This window comes from Castor canadensis, chromosome 3, assembly GCF_047511655.1.
Source record: "Castor canadensis chromosome 3, mCasCan1.hap1v2, whole genome shotgun sequence".
NCBI classification, from domain to species: Eukaryota; Metazoa; Chordata; class Mammalia; order Rodentia; family Castoridae; genus Castor; species Castor canadensis.
In genome coordinates this window covers 165,002,499-165,014,633 of record NC_133388.1, presented here as the reverse complement: position 1 = coordinate 165,014,633, position 12,135 = coordinate 165,002,499, and the positions used below count along the sequence as shown (strand labels likewise).

General features: G+C 38.3%; 1 pseudogene; it reads left to right on the top strand.

The window, feature by feature from the left end:
* The first annotated feature begins 9,879 nt into the window (after nt 1-9,879).
* LOC109679061 (spliceosome-associated protein CWC15 homolog pseudogene) lies at nt 9,880-10,748 on the top strand (annotated as a pseudogene).
* Nucleotides 10,749-12,135: the final 1,387 nt, after the last annotated feature.

The following is a 12,135-nucleotide window of genomic DNA, read 5'->3' as shown; positions in this document are numbered from 1 at the left end:
GACTATGACTGTAGCTATTATACCTGAGATAATCAACTTACAAAGAAACAAGGCTTGTTTTGACTTACAGTTTAGAGGTTTCAGTCCATGATCATTTGGACCAATTGCTTTGGGAAAAACAGCACAACATGGCAAGAGTGTAGAGTAGAGCAAAACCACATACTTTATGACCAGGAAAAGAAAGAGATCAAGAAGGAACCAGGGTCCCTTGAAGAAAGGCATGCCCCTAATGACCTGAAGACCTGCCACTAGGCCCCACCTCTCAAAAGTACCACTACTTCCAATAGTGTCACTTTTGGGAGCAAGCCTTTGTCATATCAAACTTTGAGACCAAGTAAGATCCAAAATCTAGCACTCATTGTCTTTATTATTTACTGAGTGTTTCAATGCAAGAAAGTGAGGGTTGCAGGACAAACAGTTTTGTTTTGTTCACTGTCTTATCTGACATGTCTGAAACAGTGCTTATCATGGAGTATGTACCCAGAAAATATCTGCTGGATCAATTGATGCTGGTTTCTAAGAAAAATTATTTCATAAATAGGTTATTTGTGTGCATGTATGTATGTTGTTTCTATTTGAGTCATCTGTGTGTACGTATCTATTATGTATGTATGTTCCAATAATCTCTTTATCTATCAATTGACCAATCAAATTATCTATCTAAATGTCCTCAATCTTGGACTGGCCAGTGCAGTTCCTGGGACAGCAGCTAAACCCACAGCTCCTCCATCCCTCTACTAAATCTCCTCCATTAGCTTCTACTCCTGGGCAGTTGTGTGTTTAACTCCAGGAATAATACTGCTAGCCTTACCTACAGGTTACCAACATCATCAGAATTGGGAACTTCTAAGTGAGTGATCAGCATGGTCCCAGGCTGTCAGTGGGGCTCCCGGTTCATCCTTGCAGTACCCAGTTTGCAACTGCTATTTCTGGTTTCATGCCTGTCTTCCTCTCCAACTGCCTGTCTTGCTGATTTCAGATCCCACACAAGTTACGAACAACTGTGCATAAACTCGTTTACCAGTTCCTGTAATTTCATAAGACTGAATCCTATAATAAATCTCTTATTATATTTCACTTCTGGTGGTTATGCTTCTAGAGGAAAAAAAAAGAGTAATCACAACTAATATTGAAGACATACCGGGCTTTACATTAGGTACTTTTCATATATCGTATCACTTGAAATCCACAAAAAGCCTACGTGCTCTGTACAAAGGATATTTTTGTCCCAGTATTTGCTTGTTTGTCCTCCCCTTATCTATTCATTAGGGTATTGTAGTAATTGGAAGGACATATTCCTCCCTGACACACCTATGCCAAGTAACCAAGGATTGGACAACTGGATGTTCCTGCATAGGATTCAAACTTTGGAGTGTATGATCAAAGAAATGATATATCATGGAGCTCAATCATAGGACTGATGGGGCAACCTAACATGACTGTTCCACATCTGACTTGATTATGTTTCCTCCATCCAGGATAACATGGCTCCTGACTATCTTCTGAGCATACTTTTCCAGATTTCTCATGAATTCTGTGGACACTCCTTCCAAAATATTGCTTTTGTGCCTAAGTTTGCAATAAAAACCCTACAGGTATCTATATTTTACAAATAAGGAAAATTAAATATCAAGGTAAAATTATGTGCTGTTCCATCCAGATTCAAGACCTAAGACCTTAACCACTATTTTATGATGTCTTGCTTCATCAATACTTATTGATTGTTTGATTCATTTTCTCACTAGATTTATTTCTTATTGGTTCCATATTAAAAGTTACATGTAAATACATTGTAAATCCTCCCCTGTAAATATTTGGAAATGGGTATTGATCAACATTTGTCATGTACTCAATGTTTTTTATCATCTGGCTTAAATTTGTTGATGATTACATTACAATCTACTGAATGCATATATGAATTGGATTATGTAACATAGAAAATAAAACAAATCAGGCAAATAGATTAATGACAAATTAGTCTGTTTCTTAACATAGATTTTTAAAAAAAACATGACCAATTTCTTCTGTATCATGAAGGCACAAACATACTTCCAGGAAAAGCTCCTGCATTGTCTCTCTCTCTCTCTCTCTCTCTCTCTCTCTCTCTCTGTCTCTCTCTCTCTGTCTCTCTGTCTTTTGCTGTCAACATTTGTAGCTCTAGATAGAAAATCTGAGTGACTTGGGATCACAAGTGATTGTGTTTATCTCCAATTACTATAAGGTCATGACTTTGGAAAGGAAGAAGGAGGACCAGCTGGACATGCAGACAATACGACTCAGGTTACTCCATAGGCACCTGCATACCCATGTTTATTGCAGCGCTATTCACAATAGCCAAGTTATGGAAACAGCCAAGGTGCCCCACTAGTGACAAATGCATTAAGAGAATGTGGTATTTACACACAATGAAATTTTACTCAACCATGAAGAAGAATGAAATCTTATCATTTGCAAGTAAATGGATAGAACTGGAGAACATCATCTTAAGCAAAGTTAGCCAGGCTTAAAAAGCCAAAAACTGTATGTTCTCCCTAATATGCGGACTTTAGATCTAAAACAAATGCAGTAATATTATTAGACTTGGGTCACACACTAAGGGGAGAACACATACAGGAGGAACAGGGAAAGGCAGGAAACCCAAAACTTGAAAGTGTTTGATATGCCCACTGTGGAGGAGCTAATACAGTAACCTTAAAATGACAGAGGTCAATATGGGAAGGTGACCAGGAAGTAGCAAAGAGGTCTGTTAGAGACGAATCAATTTGGGTTGTAATACATTTATACCCTTGTGCATGGAAGCAATGCTAGGAATCTCTCTGGATAGCTATCCTTATCTCAACTAGAAAAAAAGCTATGTCTTTCTTATTATTGCTTATGTCTTCTCTTCAACAAAATTGGAGAAAAGGCCAGAACAGTTTCTGCCTGGAAGTGAGGGGGTGGAGGAGAGAGGGAGGGGCGGGTGATAGAGGGGAGAAATGGCACCAGCAATGTATTCACATATAAATATATGAGTAAAGAAGAAAAAGGACAATGCTCATCAGAATTTGTTCTGAGGTCACAGGTTGTAGGGTGAGAACAATGAGCTCTGGGTAATGGATTTGGTACCTCTCATGAAGAGAGGGAGGGATAATTTTGGCAATAGGCTTGCCCACCTGACCAAAACAGTCCTGCTCAGAAGGAGAAAAGTCCACTGATTACACCCTATAATCACTATTATGCAAGGGAAAATCTGTTAAATGATATACAATAATATTATAAAGCCTGCAAATTTCTTTTCTAAAGAATAATGCAGAGAAGGAGATTTGGACCAATACTTATCTCCCATCTATCTTATGCTAAATGAACAAAGCAATACATTTAAAAAGATTGAAATAATATTGAGCAGTTTTCTGACCACAGTGGAGTTAAATAGAAACCAACAACAGAAGGAAATTGGTAAGTCCACAAATAATTGGAAATTAAACAATAGATTTTTGAATAACCCATAGGCCAAGGAAGAAGTTATATGGGAAATAGAAAGTATTTTCATCTGTCTGAAAATAAATTTAGAGAACAAGTAATAAAGTAAACTTGAAATACAAATAAAATAACAGCACAAACAGTAGCTAACATGTCCTGAGAATTTACTGTGTGTCTGATATTTTACATACACTTTCTTCTTTAACTCTCTTTGCATCCCTGAGATAGATACTGACTTTTTATCCTGTTCAGAAGACAGACAGCAGGGTGCAGTGGCTCAAAGCCTATAATCCTAGCTACTTGAGAGATGGGGATCTGGAGGATCATGATTGGAGACAAATGTTTGTGAGACTCCATCTCAACCAGTGGCTAGGGGTTGTGGCCTGCACTTTTTATCCCAGCTCTGTGGGAAGCACAAATAGGAGGATCAAGATCCAGGCAAGCCTGGGCTTAAAGCAAGACCCTATCTCGAAAATAACCAACACAAAAAAGGGGTGGTGGAGTCGCTCAAGTGGTAAAGTGTGTGCCTATCAAGTGCAAGACCCTGAGTTCAACCCCAAGTACCACCCCACAAAAGACAATGAAACTTTGGGAGTCCATAACTCATGAAAGTGGTAGGGTAAGTCTTCAACTCAAGTCTGACAATACCAACATTGTTTTCAATCAGTAAGCTGTTCTGCCAATACAAAAACAATGTGACCTATAATTATTGATTACTTTTTCTTAAAACCTAGTAAGCTATTGGAAATATGCTATCTAAAAGAGAATGGCATTTTGTTTTAAGAAGGCACTCTTGGTTTGTAATTCCAAGCTCCTGAGATTGGGGCTATGTTGAAGAGCATTTAGGTGAGGATGAAGAGAAAGAAATAGAAGGTAGTTCATGGACATATACTGTGAATTACTCAGTTGGAGAGAAAATAAGTTATTTCCTAAGATCCATTTAAAAATTCTCACAGAGAATACAGAATATCTCTGTATTCTCACAGAGATACAGAAGCATTTATTGACTAACCCCCATCTTTGGGGTTATAAAGATGAATAAGACTTTCTCTGCCCTCAGGGTATTGACACTCTTCTAGAATCAGATGATGAAGATAAAATTGCTAGTGATTTGAATAGGACTCCTCCAGAAACAGATTTTGGGATACAGATTAGTGACTAGTGACTAGGAGTTTATTAGAAGAATTCTCAGGAACACTACTCATGAGAGAATGAGAATGTTTGTCATTCTTCATGTCCAATTTTCACATGTCAAAAAAAAATTTCATGTTCCAATTTCACACACACACACAAAGATCACACTGAAGACTCACCACTGCAATTGGATATTGTTTCCTCATGATAAAAGTCAAAACACCAATTAAGCGGAAGTTGACTTGTGAGCAATAAGCAAATAGTATTTTATTCCATTCATGAAAAGTTGCATGTAACAATGCAAACAGATTTTTGAATGCCATATTAGATTAGAAAAGTATCAGCCCAATCCACTTTTCCATTTTAGGAACTTCCTTTTAGAAAATGTGTTCTTAGAGATGAAGTTACTGCAAAGCTCAGTTTCAATAGCACTGATAAAGGAAATAAATTTGTTATGGCAAAGACAGACTATGGTAGGAAATAATAGTGACAGGTCTATAAATTCAGACTTAACAAAGTTTTTACATAATTTACATTGCAATTAGGGATTAGATTATGGAAAACTAAATGTAAAATTCCTCAAATTCTGTGTGATTTTCAACTTCCTCTGATGATGAATGTCAAGTCAGTCATCTCTAGTCACAGCCTCTCTTCTCTAAGCTTCAGATTTGTATATCCAGCTGGCTATTGTACATTCCCACTTGCGTGCTCCATAGACACCTGGAGCTCATTCAGTTCAAGGATAATGATTGCATTATCGCTACTTCAAAGCCTGACCTTCCTATAAGGCTTTTTCTTTCTATCAATGTCCACTGTATTTTATACTGCAGACAGGAAGGACCTGAAGAGCAGAGAAACTTTGTCCATGTACAAAAAGGAAAGAGGTGCGGGGAGAGAGAATACTGTGTTTGCTTTCAAGTTTTCACCTTCATCTTTTCTGATCGCTTGTATAAATTTCATGACCTTAGGTTCTCTGTATTTATAATAAAACCTCACATTTATTTCTGTTACTTGCAACCAGAAGAGTCCTAACTAAAACAGAAACAATTTGCTATAGTTGTGGATATTTACGTTATCAGCTGAAACTACATTTTCTTCAACAAGCACTTTTTGAGTGTCGACTGTGTGTCAGACACTCTGCCTTGTACCAAGGATACAAAGATGAGCCCATCATTTTCTGTGAATAAAGCTATAAATCTGAGCTTCAGTTCCCTCTTCTATTCAATAAGAAGAGTGATAGTGATGATAGTAACATCAGACTCAGGGCAAGGTTCAAATGAGATCATATATGTGAAAGAAATTTGTGAACCATAAGTACCACATAAATGTTATTCTATATAATTATGATAAAACTTTGGCATTCCAGCCTTTTTTTTTCCTTTTTGTAATCTCTAGGATAAAAGTGTTTCCAGCTTGACTTTTATCTTCAAAACCTGCCCCAACTAATAAAGCGTGGTACTAGCATATTCCCAAATCATTTGGCTCTAGATCATAAAGCTACTGTACTGTAAGTGTGAGTCAGGGGACACCAAGATCAAGGCAAGACTCGGAAGAAAGTTAGCAAACCCAGAATCATCCAGTTTAACATAGAGTTTGCTACAGGTCCTTCTCTCCATATTTCTGTTCAGTTACCTTTTTCACCTTCAAGTCCAGTCAAATGAGATGCTTGGATTTCTTCTTCACTCCACTCACTTTTATTTGCAGCCCAACTTACACATCTATATCTTTTTTTTGTCTGTGTACCTATATCTATATTTAGTTCTGTGTGTTTGTATATATTTAGTTTTAGACTGCTAAGTTCTCTCATCAATTAATGAAGCGGGTAAGCCTTTCTTGTTTTCCAGGTCTTTACCCTAGTCCAAATTCAAGGTCATTCTAGTTCTGAGTAAAAACATTGTCTCAGAGCAATTGTCCTTACCAGCTGTAGAAATAAGACCACTCAGACACCAAGATTTTCTCTGATGTGTCCTTCCCTCTGCTTTTAATATCTTGTTTTTGAACATGTGGGCCTTAGGGTCATCTTTCATGCATACCATACCACTGTCACTCCATCTTCACATTGTTCCCTTATTCAAAGGAACTAAATAGTCTGTATTTAGCAAAGGGATGGTCAAGGTTTTAGTCAAGTGCTGTAGCTTCATTCTGTGTTTGGTTTATGAAGAAATCAAGGGGCTGATTGAGTTGAGGTTTATTTAAAAAGTTCTTGAGAGGATCTTAATATCAGACCCCAAACTCTAAAGATGATATAGGAAAGAATAGGAAATACTCTGGAGTTAGTAGGTATAGGTAAGAACTTTCTCAATGAAACCCCAGCAGCACAGCAACTAAGAGATAGCATAGATAAATGGGACCTCATAAAGCTAAAAAGTTTCTGTTCATCAAAAGAAATGGTCTCTAAACTGAAGAGAACACCCACAGAGTGGGAGAAAATATTTGCCAACTATACATCAGACAAAGGACTGATAACCAGAATATATAGGGAACTTAAAGAACTAAATTCTCCCAAAACTAATGAACCAATAAAGAAATGGGCAAGTGAACTAAACAGAACTTTCTCAAAAGAAGAAATTCAAATGGCCAAAAAAATACATGAAAAAATGCTCACCATCTCTAGCAATAAAGGAAATGCAAATTAAAACCACGCTAAGATTCCACCTCACCCCTGTTAGAATAGCCATCATCAGCAACACCACCAACAACAGGTGTTGGTGAGGATGCGGGGAAAAAGGAACCCTCTTACACTGTTGGTGGGGATGTAGACTAGTACAACCACTCTGGAAAAAAATTTGGAGGCTACTTAAAAAGCTAGACATCGATCTACCATTTGATCCAGCAATACCACTCTTGGGGATATACCCAAAAGACTGTGACACAGGTTACTCCAGAGGCACCCGCACACCCATGTTTATTGAGGCACTATTCACAATAGCCAAGTTATGGAAACAGCCAAGATGCCCCACCACTGACGAATGGATTAAGAAAATGTGGTATCTATACACAGTGGAATTTTATGCAGCCATGAAGAAGAACGAAATGTTATCATTTGCCGGTAAATGGATGGAATTGGAGAACATCATTCTGAGTGAGGTTAGCCTGGCCCAAAAGACCAAAAATCATATGTTCTCCCTCATATGTGGACATTAGATCAAGGGCAAACACAACAAGGGGATTAGACTATGAGCACATGATAAAAGCGAGAGCACACAAGGGAGGGGTGAGGATAGGTAAGACACCTAAAAAAATTAGCTAGCATTTGTTGCCCTTAACGCAGAGAAACTAAAGCAGATACCTTAAAAGCAACTGAAGCCAATAGGAAAAGGGGAACAGGTACTAGAGAAAAGGTTAGATCAAAAAGAATTAACCTAGAAGGTAACACCCACGCACAGGAAATCAAGGTGAGTCAATGCCCTGTATAGCTATCCTTATCTCAACCAGCAAAAACCCTTGTTCCTTCCTATTATTGCTTATACTCTCTCTACAACAAAATTAGAAATAAGGGCAAAATAGTTTCTGCTGGGTATTGAGGGGGTGGGGAGGAGAGGAAGGGGGCGGAGTGGGTGGTAAGGGAGGGGGTGGGGGCAGGGGGGAGAAATGACCCAAGCGTTGTATGCACATATGAATAATAAAAGAAAAAAATAAAATAAAATAAAATAAAAAGTTCTTGAGATTACTGACTCTAATAACATTGGATGTGTCTGGATATAGTAACTAAACCGATGCAATTAAACAGTACTTTTGTAGTATTATTACCAATATACACTCTATCCTATATGTCATTTTTCAATATCACACTATGAATTAATAGTAATCAAAAAAGCAAATCAAGAGTTTACTAAGAAGCTAAGCAATGTACTTACTAACGGCCTCACTCTTTTCTCAGAAGGTGATTGGTCTTTGCTTTCAAGTCTTTATGACTTTTATCTATGGGAGACATTTTAGCGACAGCATTCAGGAAAATACATCAGAGACTCATACAGATTTCAGATTACTAATCAGCACACATAATTCATCACTAAATACTAACTTAGCCTATCTTCTTAATGTACAACTTAGTTAAAACAAGAAGACTCATAGTATACATTAACTCCAAAGGGTAACTGTGCCTCCAGAGAAGGGTGGTTGTACACAGTTTATTAACAGTGGGTTACTGATTCCCAAATGGTGTGTTACTGATTATAAAACAGTTTGACTGTAATCATTCTGTTCAGTGTGTAACGCAATGCACATTAACAGAAGATGAATTTTTTCTAGTATGGTTATACAGTACAAATGTAAACACTGAAAATTCCCCAGTCTGATACAAAGCAAATATCACACTAGTTCCCCATATGGAACTTTGATGTGCAGAGAAAACTTAAGTGCCACAATATAACACTCAAGTTTGCTTTCTGGAGACTGCCTCAGAGGGTACGCACAGGGTCTGTGAAAGAATTCTCTTGTCCTATTTACTCTGAAAGTATTCAGCACCACTAGTTTATGTAGCTTTATCTAAGTTCTTTTAAATCGAAGAAGCGGAGAAGCCATTTTCAAATAAAAATGATGCCACAACATTTTATTTTTTTTCCTCTGGAGACTTGAGTTACTATATCTGGATACTAGTTTTAAAACTCAGAATCTTGGTCCCAGCCTCAGAAAACTTGGCAGAGCCACTTTTTCCCTATATGGTTTCCTACTGAGTCCTAATCTGCAGGAAGCTCCCTGTCCTTCATATGGTCAGAGCCCTGGGTACCATGAAATGTCTTAAGGACCACCCACGAGATCATAGAAAACTCACCTGGGAGTGTGCTTGGCTTCTCATGCCCACTTCTATAAATTTTATGTGTTTGTGAGTGGTTTTGTTCTGTTTTGTTATTTTGTAAAATGATTCCTCTGGCAAACAAGTTTAAAACTCACTGCTCTTAGTAAAATAGCTAATAAACCAACATATGAGGCCAATATATGTCCCAGATTACCTGAGGCCTCTAACAGGATGTAGCCAGGAAAAAATGAAAATTAAAAAATAAAAACCTGCTCACTTTTGCCACAAGCGTACCACATGTTTACTCATCAATATAGGGCTGCAATTTCAATTCACATGCTTATAGCACTTTTATGACTTTAGTCTATTTACATATATGGCTTTAAAAAAGTTTGGAGAGTAAGAACCATACTATGCCACACATTAAAAATATAGTGAAAAACGTTTTAATGTTTTGTGTTTTGTACCACTACCTACTTTCAAAAAGATTCTGGATGTGTGTGAGATCCTCCAAGGCTGCTGTGTCAGGTCTCAACCAAAAATAAAAGATGGCAACAGCAGCAAGACCAACTTTTGAACCTGCCAGAAGTGGGAGAGGAAAAGGAGAAGGTGATTTGAGCCAACTCTCAAAGCAGAGACCTTCCCTCTCACACAAAGATAAAACACAGGTATACTACTCAGAGTTGGAAGAGAGAGAGAGAGAGTGAGCTGCTGCATGAGAAAAAAATAGGGATCTTCCCCAAGAACATACAATTTCCTCTTTGTGTCCAAGAAGCCTCGGTTAGACCAGATCCCTCCTGCCAACCTCGATGCAGACAATCCTCTAACAGACAGGGGAGATGAAGATTCTGAAGAGGAGAGTGATGATGATGACACTGCAGCTCTTCTTTCAGAACTGGAAAAGATTAACAAAGAAAGAGCTGAGGAGCAGGCCAGGAAGGAACAAGAACAAAAAGCAGCCTGGCGCTGGTGGGTGGCTCAAGCCTGTTATCCTAGCTACTCAGGAGGCAGAGATCAGGAAGGTTCAAAACCAGCCTGGTCAAATAGTTTGAGAGACCCCATCTCAAAATACCTTTTACAAAAAGGGCTGGCAGAGTGGCTCAGGGTCAAGGCCCTGAGTTCAGGCCACAGTAACACACACACACACACACACACACACACACACACACACACACACACACACACAGCAGAAAGGAAGATTTGTGTGGAAAACATTCAGAGTGGAAACCCTCTCCTTAATCTCACTGGCCCATCCCAGCCTCAGGCCAACCTCAAAGTAAAAAGAAGGTGGGGTGATGATGCTGTCTTCAGTAACTGTGCAAAAGGTGTGGATGTCAGAAGAAAGACAAAAGCTTTGTAAATGATACACCTGTGATCTGAGCTTCACAAAAAGTTCATGGAGAAGTGTATTAACTAGTACGGTGTTATGGGCTTAATTGAAGACTAAAGTAGGAAGGATCAGCTGGACTTCTATTGTTTTTTTCTTTCCCACTGTATAAATTGTATACAGGCTCCCCTAATTTTAACTTGCAACATGTCATCCTTTAGTGATACTGTATTTGATGGTGGACTTGAGAACAGGTTCCACAGTTTCCATTCTCTGAATGCTTCCAGTCATATCTTTTCTAATTAATACAGAAAAAAGGAATCTGCTTGCAATAAATATTTTAATCTAAATAAACAAATAAACAAAAAAAGATTCTGAAGCAGAAAATAATCACAAAATGAGGAACTAGCTTAAAATTTTCCAATCCCCCCCGCAAGTTAGTCGGTTTGTTAGTCAGTTTTTCATAACAGTGACAAAAATACCTAAGCAAAAACTACTTAAGTGAGAGAATTGCTTACTTTGGCTCGTAGTTTTGGGTTTTCAGTTCATCATGGTGGGAGGATGTGACAGTGCAGCTCACATCATGGCAGCCCGAAAGTGGAAAGTGAGAATGTCTGTGTTAGCAGGAATGCTCCTTTCTCCCCTTTTATTCCAGGCAGGCCCCTGGTTTATGGGATGGCACAGCCCACATTCAGGGCAGATCTTCCTTCCTTAGTTATTCCTGCCTGTCACAGGAATAACTCACAGTCATACCCAGAGGTGTGTTTTACTAATTTCCTAGGCACTGCTCAATCCAACCAAGTTGACAGTCAATATCAACTATCACAGTAGGAGAGAAAAGACACTTGTAAAAAGTACAAATAATCCAGGAGGATTTGATTGAGAGGCAACTGATACCCATGCTTAAAATAAATGAGAAATTTTCTCAGCTCACAAAAAGGGGAAAATTAGAAATCACTTTATGTGCTTTCGGAGACTGCCTAAATTATGCTAAAGGGAACGTTTCTCTAAGGAAAGTAGACTGTTATTTCAACCACTTTGGCTATGAGAGTCTAAGAAATTCTCAATTTTAATCACATGAGGTTTTAGCTTTATGAAGTTACTTCTTATAGAAAAGAATGTATTCTGATACTTTCACTTCCCAATGAATTAGCTCATCTCCCCAGTTTGCCCTAGTATGAGGAGCTATAATCTGAACCTAATGAAAGGTAGAGTCGCCTCAGTGTCGGTTTTAGAAGAAACTAAGCACAGTCCTTAGGACCAAACATGAAACAGTCCTGAAAAACAGCCAATGATATTGACAGGATGCATTGGATAAATTATTTTCGCCATTCTGCTGTGAGAGGGATGCTACTTTTTGGCTCTGGTGGTGAATAGTCTTGCTAAGATGGACACATGAAGATTTGGAATCCTAGTTCAGCTTTCACCATGTCTAAGGTTCTGCCTATTGATGCCATATAGCAAAAGCTTCAGCTAC